Source organism: Prionailurus bengalensis, chromosome D3 (assembly GCF_016509475.1).
Source record: "Prionailurus bengalensis isolate Pbe53 chromosome D3, Fcat_Pben_1.1_paternal_pri, whole genome shotgun sequence".
Classification (NCBI taxonomy): domain Eukaryota; kingdom Metazoa; phylum Chordata; class Mammalia; order Carnivora; family Felidae; genus Prionailurus; species Prionailurus bengalensis.
In genome coordinates this window covers 26,087,361-26,105,534 of record NC_057356.1, presented here as the reverse complement: position 1 = coordinate 26,105,534, position 18,174 = coordinate 26,087,361, and positions in this window count along the sequence as shown.

The window sequence follows — 18,174 nt, the reverse complement described above, 5'->3', positions numbered from 1 at the left end:
CCTCTATCCTCTGCTTCGCAGCTCTGTTCCAACTCATGCCAGTTGCCTCGAGAAGATCTCGCATCCTTTCCACACCCACCGCCACATTTCCCGCTGACGGTTGCCTTCCCATCCATTTCTGAGCCACCCACCGTCCCCAGCCCAGTGCCAGGGACTTTTGGAGGCCCCAGTCTTCTGTAATTGAGGGGAGATGTTGCCGCCTCCAGCCAGGCGGAGAGAACTGTCACCCGGTAGCCCCACCATCTCCCACTGGCATGATGTTGTCAGCGGGGGTGACGGCAGAAGCTTCACTCTGTCCCCTGCTGAGGGCTGAAGGCTCCCCTCCCCTGGGGTTCTGCACCTTGCGCGTGTGGGGGCCTTTGCTTCTAGCTGTCATCCCTCCACCTCCTTTTTGCTTTTCTAACTCCTCCTCCAACTTCAAGACCCTTCCTCAACATCACCACCTCCAGGAAGCCTTCTCTGATCCCCAGACTGAATTAGGTATCTCCTCTGGACTCTGTTTCTTCCGTTAGAGCACTCAATCCAAATCATAACCGCCTGATGGTGACTTCATGAAGCTGTGCTTGTTCACCCCCTTATTTCCATGACCTTGCACATAGGAGCCCCCCCTCAAAGTGTGTTGTTGCTGTTTAAAGGAATGGCAAAAAGAATGCTCTCTTCCCCCAGTGAAATATGACTGTGTGATCCTGGGTGATTTTCCAGAAAGCCTTCCCAATCCATCACCTCTCCCAGAGGCAGCCACACTAGGCTGCTGTCCAGCTCGGAGTTTCCTGGCTCATGGTGTGCAGATCCCCACTACAGTGATGGAGGATGTGTCTTGAGAATCCAGTTACATGCTGAGCCCCTGCTCAGTTGCTAATCCTAGCCACTGCAGGCTTAGCCACAGCTCACATGGCCCAGAGCTGCCTGCTGACTCCATGGGTGGATCCTCGATGGGCTTGGGCAGGGACAGGGTGCGGGTCCAAAGGGGACCCATGAGCTATTACCCTTCCCTTTCCAGGTGTAGAAGTGTTTTCCTCTAAACATGAAAGGGGTTTCCTCCCCTGGGCTGGGTGTACCCAGGGAAACGGGACCCACAGTATTCTCTCTGCTAGGGCCACTGGAAGGCCATCCTACTATGGTTTGTCTCTTATAAACTCCTTTGGGGCACCTGCAGTCATAGACCATGGGGGTTTGGGTCCTAAGAGGATAATGTTCTGTTGTACAAACATACATCGTTTCTGCCCATTGTTATCCAAGCATTGCCTTTTGTAGGGACCTTTGATGATAGATTTTTTTTAACCCAAGAGCCATGAAAGAGATGGGCAACTTGTGTTTTTCCAAAGATGGATATATATATATTCCCATGTACTCTTCTTATAATGTGACTGACATGACACTCCTTGAACATCATGAGTAGGGGTCAATTTCCCCTCCCTTGAACCTCAGCAGGGGCAGGTGGCTTCCTCAACCAGCAGAGGATAGTGGAAGCAATGCTACAGGACCCCCAAGGTGAAATCATGAAAAGGATATCGTTTCTTCCGGGAGCGCCCTGTTCCTCTCCTCCCCTCTTTTCTTTTTCTTCTTTCTCTCTTCCTCTCTTCTCTCTCCACCATGGAATCCAGCCATCATGCTCTGAGGAAGCCCAGACCAGCCAATGCGGAGAGAGACCACATAGAGAGAAGCATTGCGGGCAAGAACAGAGGCTGCAACCAATAGTCTGCACCAACCAATTGCCGAGTAACGGGTAGATGAGACTGGGGATGGTTCCAGCCCCCAGGGAGCCCCCAGGCACCGTGAAGCAGAAACAAGCCGGCCCTGCTGTGCCCTGGTCCAGATCCCCAGCCCAGCTCCCCCTCCAGAATCCGTGAACACACGTGTGGTCGTTTTACGTCGCTGAGCTCTGGGAGAATGTGCCCTGCAGCGACAACAACGGGAACAAGACTGAAGCACAAAAATACACAGAGGCTCAAAGAGATTTCAGGACTTGGTCATGGACCACCGACCTCCCATTTCTTTATAAGCAAGGGCTTCAAAGTCAGAACTCCTCAGCTACGTGGGAATATCAAAAGTGACCACCTCTGAGGATTACGATGGTTAATCAGTCACCCCATCTTCTAGATGAGGACACTGAGTCCCAGAGAGACTGCCCATGAAATGATCAAGCAGAGACCCACATCTAAGTAGGTAAAACATCTAGCATATGATACATATAATGTAAGGATTTATCAGGTATCTATCATGTTTTGGGGGCTTCATCTACATGGTGAAAGCCTCCTTTATTATTGTTCCCATTTCACAGATAATAAAATTAAGGCTCAAGGAAAAGATAAGTGATTTGTCTGTCATCAGATAGGCAGGAGGTGATGGCCCTGAGTCCAGAACCCGTTTTCTCCCATCTCAAGAGCACAAGTAATGTTTTCAGTGTAAATGTCCATGGCTAATACCCTCTGCTATGCTGATAGATGGTGTGTCTATTGCCCTCCAAGTTATATGCCCATGGTTCAAATCTTTTCATCCACTACTTAACAACCTGTGCGATTGGGGTAAGATGTCACCCCACCTCTTTGAGCCTCAACTTTCTTGTCAGTAAAATGGGATCAAAATGCCCTCTTGCTGTAAATAGCAAATGAAGCAAGGTGTATTAGGGGCCCAGAAAGGCTGTCACATTAAACAGTAGGTACCCCATCCAGGGTGGCCCTCTTCTCCTAATTCCTCTTCAAAGCACCTCATTCCAAAAGAGTTTTCAAGCCCTGAGAGTTTAGAGTGATTGAAAGCTTGTCATGCCACAGGCATAGTTTAAAGTATGTCACATAAATGGCACAACACCACCACGAGGTCTGGATACCATCATTATCTTCACAGATGAGAAAACAGAGGCACAGAGAGGAAAATTGTTGTGTTAATGCCCTAGGGCTGTCGTAACCAAGTACGACAATAGTGCAGGTCAGCAGAAATATTGTCTGACAGTTCTGGGGGCTGAAACTCTGAGACCAAGATACCAATAAGCCTAGTTCCTTCGGAAGGCTGTAAAGGATGTGTTCACACTTCTTCCCTAGTTTTTGGGTGGGGGGTGGGGAGGGGGTTGCTGGCGATCTCTGGCAACCCTTTGCTTGTAGAAGCATCACTCTGATTACCCTTCACCTTCATAGGGGGCTCTGCCTGCGTGCGTGTGTGTGTCCAAATTCCCTCTTTCAATATAGACGCCAGTCACATTGAATTAGGAGCCCATCCCACTCCAGCATGACCTCATCTTAATTCATTACAAATGCAATGACCCTATTTCCAAACCAAGTCACATTCCGAGATACTGAGGGTCAGGACTACCACATATGAACTTGGCAGGGGACACAGTTCAACCCTTAACAGCTTTCTTATCCAAGATCACATGGCTAATAGCGGAGCCAGGCTTCAAGTCCAGTTAGACCTACTCTGACATCTGTCCTCTTGAACGTGCCGCTGATAAGAATATTCCATCCGAAGGTCCCATAGATGCGGCAAAAAATTCCCTGGGAAGAAAGCCATCACCTGAAAGTTCTTTTGTGCTGCCTTGAAAGCTCTCTGGCTCCCCAAGACCAGCCCCGGTCCTGGTGGTGACTCAGAGGCAGCCTGGGAACACCGGGGGAGGCGTCTCCAACAATTTCCACCCAAGCAGGAGAACAGTTCGTTTGCTAAAGTAATTAAAAACATAATCTGGGCTATTAAATTCCTTCTCTATTTTTCTGCCACCACGTGTTCCCCCGTGTGGCAAGTTGGATGCCTTCCTTAATCATTGCTGACATGTCAGCCCTCCCCCCACCTTCCTCCTGCATGCCATCCTTAGAAACGATGGGGGCTCAAGACAGTCTGTTTTAATGTCAGGATCGACCTCTCTGATAATTATATACACACACCCCGTTTGCTGGGAACCCATTGCTCGAGTAAGTGGGGCTGACACCTCTGACAATCCCAGCCCTAGCGTCAGCTGCAGACAGGGGTGCACCCCAAGGGCACGGTACCACTCTCGTTGCTCTGGGAGTTCACTCTGAGCTGGCTTTCGGTGGTATCAGATGGCAGTCCCACAGAGCTGGAACCAGCAGGAGTCAGTCCTCAACGGCCCGGACCATGCACACCACCTCTCCCACAACACCGACTGGAGAATAAAAAAACAAGATGTTCATGTAAGAGGATTCTCTGGTTCTCTGTTGCTTGGAAGCATTTATAAATGAGACTATCATGGGGACACGAACAGGCAATATCACTTATTCAGCACCTACTCTGTGTCAGGCACTTCTAGACCATTCGCATTGTCTGAATTTTTGTGGTAGCCCTAAGGTAGTATTGTATCGTCATTTCTGGAGATTTAAACCAAAGCACACAAAAGAAGGGCTCTAAGTGAGGTCGGTCAGCTGAACTGGGATTTCGAAGCTATGAGTTGACCTCTTTGTGCTACTTTATACCCTTGATAACACCTTTTCATGAAACTTCTTTTCCATCAGCCTCTAAAGCCATTCTGTTTTCCCTCGTACCTCTTTGGTTCTTTGTTCATACATATCTTCCTACCGAAGTGTCTTTTCTGCTATTTTACCATCAAATATCAATGCTTTACAGGGATTCTCTGTGTCTGGCCCTTTCATCACTACCCAAAACTCTTTAAAAGATCCCACCCAAGCCAGTGGCTTCAACCTTCAGTCACATGCTGAAGGTTTCCAAAATCTACTGATTGAATGTTAATCTCCTCTAAAAAAATATATACCTTCATGGTGACATTTAGACTGGTGTTTGACCAATATCTGGGTACTGTGGCTTAGTCAAGTTGACACATAAAATTAACCATCACATAGAATAAAAACAAATAAATCCTTTATGAATGAATGATTGAGTGAATACATTTAAAAATTCATAGACAAACAAGTGAGTAAATGGATGGATGGGTGGATGGATGGGTGGGTGGAAGGGTGGATAGATATTTAGATGTAGGGATGGGTAGTTGAATGGATGGATGACTAGGAGGATAGACAGGTGAATGAAAAGATAGATGGATAACAGGATGGATGGAGATATGGACAGATAGATGGATGGGTTGGAGCTATAGGTAATGTTCTGGGCCTGACAAAGGAGAGAGAAGCTCTACTTCCTATCAGCTGTGTGATCCTAGGCATGTAGCTTCACCTCTCTGAGCCTCAGTTTCCTCATCTATAAAATGGGAAAGAAAATACCTACCTCACAGATGGTAGTGAGGCTTGTATGAGTTCATGTGTCAGTTCTCAAATTTGAGTGCATCATAACCTTCTGGAGGGATGGTTACAACACAGGTGGCTGGGCACCCCCCAGTGCCCCTCCCCTCAAGTTTCTGAATCTGTGGGGCTGGTGTGGAGCCCAGGAATGTGCATCTCTAATTAGTTCCCAGGTGATGGAGCTGCTGGTCCAGGGACTGCATTCTAGAACCACTAAGTTCATTCCTAAGAAGTAGTTGGTGTAGCCCCCTGCACATAGCAAGTGCCAGAGAAGTGCCTGACTGTTACTGTCAGCTTTATCATAGCATCACCATCATCACCATCACCATTGCATGATCCTGTCACCTGAGAACTTTATGGCAAGGGCCTGGAACTTTCTGGCAGCCAAGGTGGTGAGAACCCAGAAGGCCATTGTGGGAGTGTATGACTTTCTGTCTCCTGCTATGTTCCCTGTTGTGGTCCCTGCTTAGGGCAGGAAGGAAGAGGGTGCCAGAAAACCTGTCCTGAGTGACACCTCCTGAGCCAATGAGGCTGAGCAGATAGGGCTGGGACCTCCAAGGCTGTTAATCAGAGGATCCAGCTGTAGAAAAGCAGGGTCACGGTTGTTTATAGCATCAGAGCTCCCAGCAAGGGCTCTGGCATCTGGCGGAGCTGAGTTTGAATCCTGGCCCTGCTTCTTCCTGGCTGTGGGACCCTGGGTAAGCCACTGCCTCTCTGTTCCCTAGTTTCCTCTACAAAATAAGAATGATACCAACCGTATCTACCTCCCCGGGTAATTTTGCGGATTCTTACAGAAAGTACTTAGCATAGTACACAGCACATAGTCAGCACTCAAGAGCTTAACTCTGTTATTAGCTCCCCACCCTACTGGTACATGGAGAATAGCAAACGTGAAGCCCCTAGACTGTCTGGCCTCAGAATCCTAGACTCAGTAGGGACACCAGAGCTTTGTGTCTGCGGATCTATTTTAATTTTGGTTCTGCCTGTACATCCTCCTCAGGGCACCTGCTTCTTTGGATGAAGATTTGAATTGTTACCTCCCAGAGCCAATAATACATCTCACCTCTCTGCAGACAAAGGTAAATATAATTAAAAAGTGATTATAATCTGGGACTACATTCATAAGCTTTGCTAGACCTAATTATACAGCAAGTACAAGTCTCTGGGCATCGAATCCTTTCTAGATGGAATTTACTGACATGGTTAGTTGCGTGCTGGTGAGCAGGTGAGCTCTGTGCTGTGGGTGGCAGGGTTGGTGCTGCAGGAGGAGCACTGACCCAGGATGGGCCATGTCCAGGCTTCAGTGATGCCCCTGGTCCTGAATTTGTTCATCCAAGGAGCATTTATTCACATCATCCATGGATCAAGCCCTGCTCTTGGGTCTTATTAGGGGAAAGGGGCTTGTCAGTAGACGGAGCGATAAATTTGTAAAAGCACGTTGGTTCATCAAAGAGGATATACAGATGGCAAATCAGCACATGAAAAGATCTTCTACATCATTCGCCTTCAGGGAAATGCAAGTTAAGACCACAGTGAGATATCACTATACACCCATCAGAATGGCTGAGATAAAAAATGGCGACACCCCCAAACGCTGGCAAAGATGCGGAGAAATTAGATCCCTCATACATTGCTGGTGGGAATGAAAAATGGGACACCTGCTCTGGATAAGAGTTTTGCAGTTCCTTCTAAAACTAAATATGCAAACGCCATAAGACCCCGCAATTGCACCCTTGGGGCTTTGTCCCAGAGAAATAAACATTTATGCCCACCTGAAAACCTGTAGGTGTTTATAGCAGTTTTATTTGTAAGAACCCCAAACTGGAAACAATCCAGATGTCCCTCAGTGGGTGAAGGGTTGAACGAACTGCGGCCCATCCACCTATGGGATAGTTCTCAGTAATAAAAAGGAAGAACTTATCAGTGGTCCCGACCACCTGGATGAGTCTACAGGAAATTACGCTCAGCGGGGGTGGGGAGGAGAGCTAATACCAAGAGGTTACCATCTGATCCCATGTACGTAACATCCTTGAAATGACAAAATTAGAGAAACAGAGCACAGATGAGTGGGTTGCCACAGATTAAGGAGGGAGTGAGGGCAGGAGGGAGGTAGATGTAGCCTAAAAACGGCCATAAGAGGGGTCTTTGTGAAGTTGGAAATGTTCTGTATCTTGATTGTGTCAATGTCATTATCTGGGCTGTTATATTGCACAACAATTTTGCAACATGTTACTATTGGGGGAAATCGGATAAAGGGTCCAAGGGATCTCTCTGTTTTATTTCTTATACCTGCATGTGAACATACAGTTCTCCAAAGTAATAATAATAACAGTAATAATAATAATAATAATTTTCTTTCAGAAAAGAACACTGGTCCCTTATTTAACACCATCTAAAGCTTCCCATTGACTTTGTAACAAAATCCAAACTCACATCTTGTTTTAAGTTTATTTATTTACTTTGAAAGAGAGCATGCATGCATGAGTGGGGGAGGAACAGAGAGAGAGAGAGAGAGAGAGAGAGAGAGAGAGAGAGTCCCAAGCAGTTTCTTCGCTGACAGCACAGTGAATTCAAACTCACAAACCGTGAGATCATGACCTGAGCTGAAATCAGAGTCAGATGCTTAACCAACTGAGCCACCCAGGTGCCCCCCAGACTCTCATCTTGACCTACAGGCCCTGCTGACCTCCCAAGTTATCCCATGACGCCCCACTATCCAGACTCTAGCCACCCGGACAGCTTTCATTTTATTTCTCATCTGATTTCAAGCCTTCCTCTATGGTGTTTCCCTCCACGGAATTCCCGCCCCAACCCCATTTTTCTCTCAGCCAGCTCCTTTTCATCATTTGGGTTTTAACTTAAATGCCACCTCCTCATGGAAGGCTTCCTTGATTTCCCTCAAAGCAGCCCTCCCCACAGTTCTTGCTCACCATCCCCTTTGCTTTTTTCATAGCACCTAAATAAATTGATAATGATTAATGTGTTTCCTGGTTTACTTATTTATTTCTTTAGTCTGCTCTGCTATACCATAACTCTCTTAAGGGCAGGGACCACATTAGCCCTGCTTACTAGCACTCCCCCAGAGTCAACTGAGTAGCTGGTACATAGTAGAGACTCCCTGAATATTTTCAAGTGCAAGGAAAGGAAGAAGGGAGAGAAGACGGAAAGGAGAGAGGAAGGAAAACAGGGGATTGGTGGGAAGGAGGGATGGGTTTGTAGGATGCCAAGGAGGTGACAGCAACAGGACTTTGGCTGTGGGTGGTGGGAAGAGGAGGGGTCTATGATGACAGCGGATTTGAGGTTAGGCATCCTGGTAGATGCAGGTACCGGCTGTCCCTCCGGAGGAAGGAAGGTGTTTGTGACCAGGGAAAGAGGACAAGTAAAAGTTCGTTTCCAACGTGTTGATTTCCTTCACCTCCTTGCCTCCCTGTGTCTTTCTGTCACCGGTTATCTTAGGGATACAGAGGAGTCCACACAGGACTAGTGACTAGCCTGCCAAGCAAAAGGAAGATGTTTTAAAACTGAAAATGAAAATGATCGATCCCTTAACACTTTTTTTTTTTTAAGTCAAGGATGCGTGCACAGATTGTTAGCTAGGATGCAAGGGGAAGTTAGTCAAATAAGAGGGCTGGGAGCTCTCAGCAGAAGGGAGGAGGGGGAAGGGACAAAAGCAGGAAAGAAATGTGTTTTGTTCTAAAGAACCAACAGTTCTGGCCACAGAGACACCCAGTTAGGTGGTTCCCCTGATAGCCCCTCATGTGCCCCAGTTTCACCCGGTTTGGAGCTCAGGACCCGTGCAGAAGCCTCCCTGAGTTGTCTGGAAGTTACCTTTGGCTCATTATAGCACGAGACCCCTCCTACCGATGGGGTTTTCTGCCGTGTTTTTGAACACACGACGTGTGCACTAGCATGTTGACAAGCGAGGCACGAGCAATTGAACCATCACCGTGCTTAAGTAATGGAATGTGTGTAAGTTCTTTAATGTACGTGCAAGCTCCCCACCCCCGCCCCGAGCGCACTGGATGAAAGCTACCTGCACTAACCCCGCGGGGAGTCGTGCTTTGGGAGCCAGCTCCCTGTCTCCTTACTTGTAACAACTAATAAGAACGTCTTTGCTTTCAGCACTTCCTCGGGTTGTGTTCAATTTCACGCACGCCCAACAGCGAACCGTTGAGTTCAGCTACAGATTCACCACTCTCGCCATGGAAGGGGAGGCTTTTTCCCTCGGTGTGTTTTTGCTCCTGGAGTTTCACATGGTTTTTATTTATTTATTTTTTTTGCAAAGCCGCTGCTGGTGTGAGGTGCACTGACTCTGAACCTTCACAGTTCACCTCCCACACCAAACTTAATCGCAGGTTCCGGGGGAGGGTGCCTTTTTTTCTTTCAGGAACTTTTCTTTTCAGGGAGTCTTTGTATAGCATTCAGTTTCCTGTTCATAGAAACATTTCCCCTTTCTTTTCACACTACATTTCATGTAATCAGTTTGCTTAATTAAATTGTATGATTGTAAAACAAGCAAAACGGGCATGAGCAGGTTGGGGAACAGACACGATGAGACTTGGAGTAAATTTGCAGCTCCCCTGGGGGTGCTAAGGGCTCAAGCGAGCGGCAGTGGGGGGAGTTCTACTAGCCATCAGGGGGTGACCGGCATTTGCCATCATCTTCTACAGAACGAATGGGAGTTTATAAACAAGGCAAGTTGGTTAAGAGGAAGTTGGCAGACATTCCATTAAGTATTTACTTAGACATTTAGTTCAATATTCATTGAATGAATGAGTGAGTGAGTGAGCGAATGAATGAAAGTCGGGACCTAGTCTAAGTCACTGGCCTCCATGTTCTTGCCTGTGAAATGGGCCTGAGGCTAGTTAAGTGACAACCACGTGCTACTCAAGAAATGAGGACAAAGTGTAGAAACCCGGCACCTGTCTCCTGCCCAACACCGGAGCTGCAGCAGATCTTTCCAGAACCTGCAGGCTGCGTGTCTGCGTGTTGATGACTTTGTACAAAAGCAACCAGGATCTCTCCCTGATGCTCCAAAGACATAACAGAGAAATCTGATTTTTTTTTAAATGTTTATTTATTTTGAAAGACAGAGAGCATGCCATAGGGAGCGAGCAGGGGAGAAGCAGAGAGAGAGAGAGTGAGTGAGAGAATCCCAAGCAGGCTCCGCACTGTCAGCACAGAGCCCCATGCAGAGTTCAAACTCACAAACTATGAGATCATGACCCAAGCCAAAATCAAGAGTCCAACAGTTGGCCAACAGAGCCACCCAGGTGCCCCTGACAGAGAAATTTAATTGATGGTGTCCCCCAAACTCAAAGGCCAATCAAGTTCCTCCTCCTGGAGAGCCCTTGACAATCCATCCAATGGAGAGGACTCAGACATTCCGGTCAGGCAGACTGGGTTTGAATCCTGATTCAACTTCATGCTGGCTGTCTTCCTGGGCAAGTGATTTGACTTCCAGTTTCATCATCTGTAAAAAAAGACTTGAAATGTATGTACGTGAAGTGTAGCATGTAGTAGGGACCTCATATGTAGCAGTTGCTATCATCATTATTATTGTTACTGTTATTGTATTATTGAAAGCTGGGAGACACGGGCAACCCACCAGATAGCCTCTGGTTGTGCAGCAGTGAACGTTGCCTTTATGTCCTACAGAGGAAAAAGCAATTTGCCATTTCCTCTCCCACTCGGGTTGATTGCAATTTCCTTCTGATTAATATTTATGAGGCTGGCTTTGTGCCGTTGCAGGGAAAGGGCCTGTTTGTTGAGCAGAGGTCCATAAATCTATACGGTAATTATCCTCCTCTCTGTTCCGGTGCCCCTAGAAGCAAAGGTAACTGAAACAAGGCGCCCATGAGTTTAATGGGCGGGATACGCTAGCCATGGAGAAACCAGGTGGGCAAAACCTCTGCAGGAAACATGCAGGGGGAAACCAGAGTCTCCCAAACTCCCGCAGTGTCAGAAAGGGTCCTCAGAGGCTGATTTGCTCGCCCAGCATCAATTCCACCTGCTCTGGTTACACCCCGTGGTCCCCACCTCCGACTGCCCCTGGGGAGCCATCCCTCCCCACCTGCTGGGAAGTCCCAGCTCCAGATCTGGTCAATTAGCATAGTCCCGCCCCCTTCCCCAGTGATTGGCCTCTGATGGGCACATGACTCAAGCTGACCCAATCAGAAAGAACCTTGATACTCGATCACAAAAGAGGCGCTGGTAAGCTGGGAAGATGTCAGTTTGGCAGGGCTCTCGGAGGCGACTACCCGGGGAGAATCCGCCCAGGAAGCAAACCAATGCGGAACTTCTGGACAACAGAGGAAACCCACTCTGGATGATAGCATTTGAGTATGCAGCTGTGCCTGAAGTCCTGCTTCCTAACACTTTACAGTTACATGAACCAATGAATGATTGTTATTGCCTTAAGCCAGTGGAGTTTGGCCTCTCTCCCACTTGCAGCCAAGAGAATCCTACCAAAGTTTACCTCCTCACTTGATAGATAAGGGTTTGGAGCCAGAAGAAGGTCATGGTTTGCCCACGGTCGCTCAGCAAGCTTGGGCTGGAATTCAGCATGGATGGATTTTTCCGTTTTAACAGCACATATTGCACAAAACGTTTTAAAATGCCAGTAGCTGATGTTGGCAAGGTGTGGGGAAATAGTATGCTCATACACTAACTAGAAAGTATACAAATTAGTAAACCTTTCTGGGAGAGGGCCATTTGGGCAGCAGAATAGAGATTTTGTTGATATTTATTTATTTATTTATTTTCATGATCTCCACCCAGCGTGGGGTTAGAACTCATGACCCCAAGATTAAACGTTCCCCACTCTTCCAACTGAGCCAGCCAGATGCCCGTCTTGTTGATATTTTCTGTGCAATTTGATAATATTATGCAGGAACCCTAGATGCATAAATTCTGCCCAAACATATGTGTGTCTTCCCACCTTGGAATTCCCTTGAAGAATTTATACTAAGGAAATAATGTAAAGGGGCTAAGATTTAGACCCAAAGATGTTCGTCACTGGATTGTTTACAACAGTGACATTTGGAGGGAGGAAAAACCTTAATAGGGAAAATGGTTATAAGTAGGAGACCTCCATAAAATAGAATATGTGAAATGACTCAAACTTATGTTTTTGAAGCATATTTTATTGCACAGGAAAATGTCCATAATCTATTCAGTGAAAACGGCAGGTCACAACCTGATTCGTGATCTCATGTGACCCAGCCAAAGGCAGGAGACACCAATATTTACGTACATATGCATAGGTTGAATGTGGCAGAGAATATAGACAGCAAGAAAATTAGCCAAAGTATTAGCAATGTTTATCTCTGGGTTATATTTGTTTGCCTCTTTGTGCTTTTCTGTGGTTTCCAAATATACTACAATGAACATGTGTTACTTATGTAATCAGAAAAAAAATTGAAGTATAATATAAAAAAAAAGATTGAAATGATGCAGGTTGGTAAGAAATAAGTGGGCCAGCCAGCAATGGGGACACAGCATAGCCTCTGTCAGCCACTTTGTGGACTCCACGGAGGCTCCAAAATAATTACCTTGGTGATAGAACCGCATCCATAACCTAAATTATTACAGTAGCGAATGTGTATTAAACTTGCAGCTCAGAGCCAGCCAGGGCACTAAATGTGCTACGTACAGCGTCTTAATTCTCTCCACGACATCTAAGAAAAGGCTTTATTCCTCCCATTTTACAGATGAAATAGCTCATGCTCAGAGAGGGCAAGGGTCTTGCTGAAAGCCACAAGTGGCAAAGTTGAAATTCAGACCCCGTGTGTCTAATTCCGAATTAGTTCACGGTGGCTACTGTTCTTCTCTGGCTTGGAGAGGCCCCATTTCACAGGGGAAACAGCTGAGACTTTGCGGGGTATAGTCCTTTGCCCAAGTTCACCCAAGTAGGAGGTGGCCCATGGTTTGTCCCCGAAGCCCGGTGCCCTCTATAGCCCTGGATGCCGCTGGACCAGCCGGGCCCAGGCTGCGGTGGGAGGTGTACCCTCTCATCAGTCTGTGCTTTGGAGAACTGCTGTGTTAATTGCCAGAATCAATTTGTGTGGATCCCCCACAACCAGGAGCCTGCTGAGACCCGTTTCTGTGGCCTGCAAGCCTCAAACTGACCACAGGTAACGGGAGTCGTTTTTAAAGAGGCCTTTATTGTTGCCAACCTTTGGCTGTGTTCCCGAGCCAGCATCAACTCCTCAAATAAGTATTGAAAGGGGCTTTGAGAAGGCAAGCGGAGGTGAGAACCCACCAGTTCCATCTGATCACTCTGGAAATGGTGCTCCTGACCCACCTTTGCAAGGCACCTGCTGAGAGAAAGAGAGAGAGAAGGTGGAGGAGGAGGAGGGAGGGGAGAAAAAGAGGGGAGAAGGCCGGGAGGGAGGGGTGAGGGTGGGGAGAATTTCTTTACACTTAAGGTCTGGGTGCACCTGGTTAAGTATCCTGCTTCAGCTCAGGTCATGATCTCAAGGTTTATGAGTTCAAGCCCCACATGGGGCCCTGGGCTAACAGTGCAGAGCCCGCTTCGGATACTCTCTCTCTCCCTCTCTTTGCCCCTCCCCCCCCCCAAAGCACTTTCTCTCTCTCTCAAATAAACTTTAAAAATTAATTAATTAATTAGTTAATTTAAGGTCTGAAAATGGAGACAAGTTTATGCTGACTCAGCCACGCTGTCTCATCCAAATCTGGGCTCATGTGTCCATCATTCCTCCGACACTTACGGAGCACCTGCTGTATACCTGGCAGGGCACTAGATGCCTATGTTATGAAGATGAAAAAGACACAGTCGCTCCCACTGCTAGAGCGGAAGGTAGAGAGCAAGACAGAGCAACCGTTCCATTCAGAGGGGGATTCATTCATCCATTTATTCACTCAGAAAATATTCAGGGAGTAACTCCTCCAAGCTCCCCAAAGTCGCTTTAGTCCCAAATGCTGGGACGGAAGATGCTGCAGGTCAAGTTCTGGAAGCAGACCCTGAGACGGAGAGCCCATGAGAGGACCACCTATGGAAGGGGTGGATGGAGAAGGATGCAGAGAAAAGAGAAGCCAGGTGCAGACCAACACCAGCTTTGGCCAAACCCATGAGGGACCCTGGAGCCAGAGGGAGCCTTCCAGCCTTGGCCCAATTTGGGGCCAGATGACCAGGCCTTTAGTCTCCATATCAGTCAATCACTGGGTGTGGGCCACAGAGAAAGACATGTCCCTGGGCAAGGTGGCTTTCTGCAGCTGAGGTATCCCTGAAGGGGCTGAGCACGGAGGGCTGCCTGCCAACAGCACTGGGAGAAGGATCTGGACAGTGCCCTCCCTCCCCATGTCCATCATAGAAGAGGGAGCGACCAGCTAGAAAAACATGAACCTGGTCCTGCCAGAGCTATCCCTCTGCCTGAGAAAATCCATTCTGTGGAATCAGTAAGATTGTGCAAACATGGAGGCGAAAGGCATTCATTCATTCATCCATTGGTTCGTTCGTTCATTCATTCATCTCTTCAATATTGATCAAACAACTGCTATGTGCCTGGCATGCTAATAGCCATGCGACAAGAGAGGCACATTCCTGCCATCAGTGAGACATTACACAGTGCCATAATAAATCATTTTGACAAAGGTACATATAGGTGTATGTTAGGAGAAGAGCTACAAAGGAGAAGCGAGGCATGGCTTGTAAGAGAAGTATGTGTACCTCTAGGGGTGAACAGTGTCCAAAATCATTATCTGTTTAAGAGGTGATTAATTCTAGGGTGATGTACTCAGGGAGGGCTTCCCAGAGGTGGTGACATTTGAGCTGAGTCTTGAAGGCAAAGTAGGAGTTCACAGTGGGTGGAAGCAGAGGGAAGAACGTTCAAAGGGAAGGAAACAGCTTGAGCAGTGCTGCAAAAGTGCAAAATCATGCCCCCCAAAAGGAGGGGGGGAATCTGGACCCCCAAAGTGAACTTCGGAAGCCCACTTTCTCCCAGGAATTACAAGGTGTTGAAGATTCCCGAGCACAGGTCATGATCCCAGAACCGGCAACTGAGGCAAGCAAGTCCTTACTTTGAGGAGTTTACACCGACGAGCTTGGCCTGCACTTCGGTCACCTGGGGGCAATGCACCTCCAGGAGCTGTGCTTTTCAGCCAGGGTGACACGAAAGTGGTCCCCATCAGGCACTTGTCCACAGCATGAAAGTAACTGCATGAGCCCATATGATGCGAACCTTCTTATAGGCACCCTTGGCAGCTCCTGGGAGAAGCAGGTGGCCCTTCACCTGAGTCGCTGCCTCACCCATGGACCATTAACTCCCTTTACAGAGCCCGTGGAGACTTCGTGACATCACTCTTCTTTCAGAACAAAGTGTCTATGCAGCCTACTTCTCACAGACCAACGAAATCTGGATTCTGTGGCTGTCAACAGTTTCTACAAATATCTCCATCGGCTAGTCCTCTGGCAATAATAGTATCAATGATAGCTAATGTTTACGAGGGACAGTCCACATGCCAAGCGTATTGTTAAGCGGTTACCCATATCATTTCAAATAATCTTGATAAGCCCTACGAAGCGGGTCATATTATTATGTCCATGTTGCAGATGAGAGGGAGGGACCTCTCACAGAGAGGCTGAGTCATTTATACAAGGTCATGCAGTCAGTAAATTGCCTCGCCAAGACTCAAACCCCTCTAACAGCAAGCCCAAGGTCAAGTTCATGATCACCATGAAACATGCCTCCCTGTACCATTTTTCATCTCTTTCCTCCCCTTGAACTCAGCATTGACATTTGAAGACCTGGCTTTTGAAGGGCTCAGGTCATTTCTCCAGTAGTTAAGTAAGTTAGCCAGGTCAAACTTTTTCTCACTGAAGGTAACTTTTCCCATTATCAAACACACACACACACACACACACACACACACACACACGATGCAAACGATTGTTGCACAAATTAAAGCAGAATGAAAAAAAAAAGTATCAACAGCTCCACCACCAAGACATAAGCAACACAGGGTGGTTAATATTTGATACATGTGCTTCTGGCTTTGCTTAGAACTTTATCTCTGCTGTTTCAGATTTATTTTTCTGTGGTGGAGATCAAACACGCTCGCACTCCAGTGTTACCCAGCTTGGCATTAGATACTTTGTAATCATCGTCTTTAGTGGCTAAATAATATTCCAGGAGTCGATCGCCCCGAACTTACGATCCCTTGTTTTGGACAGCTGGGCTATTTTCCTTTTTCACCTGTTACAAATTCCATTGCAGTTAACATGCTTCTGTCTGTAAAGCTTTTGTTTCCTATTTAGGATTATTGCATGAAGAAAGGATCTCAGAAGTACAGTCACTACAACAAAAGTCATCAACGATTTAAAGACTCTCAGTATCCGATGGCCCCCACTGCCTTCTGCAGGAGTTCGCGTCGATACAAGTGGCCTCTGGCAATGAACGAGCGTGACAGTGTATTTTTCCCCTTTATTTTGTTTTTTCACATGAGTACAACACGTTCGTCGTCCAACAGCAGTGCGTGTTTTTAATGAACCCAAATAGAGATTTCTCCCTCAAGGTCATGCCATCCATCTTTCTTTCAGATACGTACTGACATTTCAGTCTGTGCCGATGGCACGGGGTCTCCCTGCGAAGGTTACTATAGCAGCACAGAAAACTGAAGGTGATCATTAGCTCTCCTGAGCTCAGCCCTGGGAGACAAAAATAGAACACTTAGGGTACCCACCTAAACAGAGCCAGTCTTTAGAATTTCTCCACAATAGCCGCATGCCGGCTGGCCCACTAGAACGTTCTATTATTCCCTTGCAGACTTGCCTGCGGTCACTGTTCTCCGGGACATCAGGCTCACCTTGGTACGTGGAGTTTACGCAAGCAGATCTCCAGCATTGCGGGGCTGTAGGTGGGCTCACTTCCGGAGCCCTTGCCCCGACCCCTGGTCCCTACTTTGCTTCCAATTCTCATGACTTGTTTCCAGTTGACAGTCTTACCCACCTCAGATCACAGCCTGGCACCAGCGCCCCGTCGGAGACCTGGCTCCCCGTTCCTTGCTCACGAGGGACGCTAACTGGTCACCAGCCGCTGGCCTGTCTCCTCTCATACACATGGCTTGAATCCACCAGTCTTTCTGTCCTCACTGCCGCCCCGGCACGCCAACCTACCATCACCTCTCGCCTGCACTAGGGTGATAACGCCCCAACTGGTGCCTTCCTCCGCTGTGCAGGAGAGTTCTCTTTTTAACAAGGTTGTAGTCAGCGCCTGCAAATAAAAATCTAGTCGTGACAAATCTGGTTATAACCTTCCAGTAATTTCCCATCAGACTTGGGATCCAGACATACTCTGGTCTTTCTGCCTCTTCCACCTCGTTTCCTGCTATAATATCCTGTCTTCTCTCTCTCTCTCTTTTTAATGTTCATTTATTTATTTTTGAGAGAGAGAGAGAGAGAGAGAGAGAGAGAGAGAGAGAGAAAGCTAGCAGGGGAGGGGCAGAGACAGAGGGAGACAGAGAATCCAAAGCAGGCTCTGCACTATCAGCCCAAAGCCTGCTGCAGGGCCTGAACTCATGAAGTGCGAGATCATGACTCAAGCAGAAGTTGGACGCTCAGCCAAGCGAGCCACCCAGGCGCCCCTATCCTGTCTTTCTTCAATCTGCCCAGCCCAAGGCACATCCTGCCTCCCAGACGGGCTTCTCCATGCAGTTCCTTGTGCCTTCACTGCCCTTCCTCCCTCTTTGCTTTCACCCCACCCCGGGTCTCGGCTTAAACATCACCTCTTCGGGGAAGCCTTCCCTGACCACTCCTCAAACATCGTCTGGAACCCCTGTTGGACCTGGTCACAGCTCCCCGTGCTTCCCCCACATAGCACTTGCTAAACTTTAAAACCATGCCTTTGGGGACTTTTTAAAAATTGTGATGACATTGTATGCCGATTGGCAGTGTGCATTTCTTCTTTGTAGAAATGTCTGTTCAAGTCCTCTGCTCATTTAAAAACATTTTTTTTAAGTT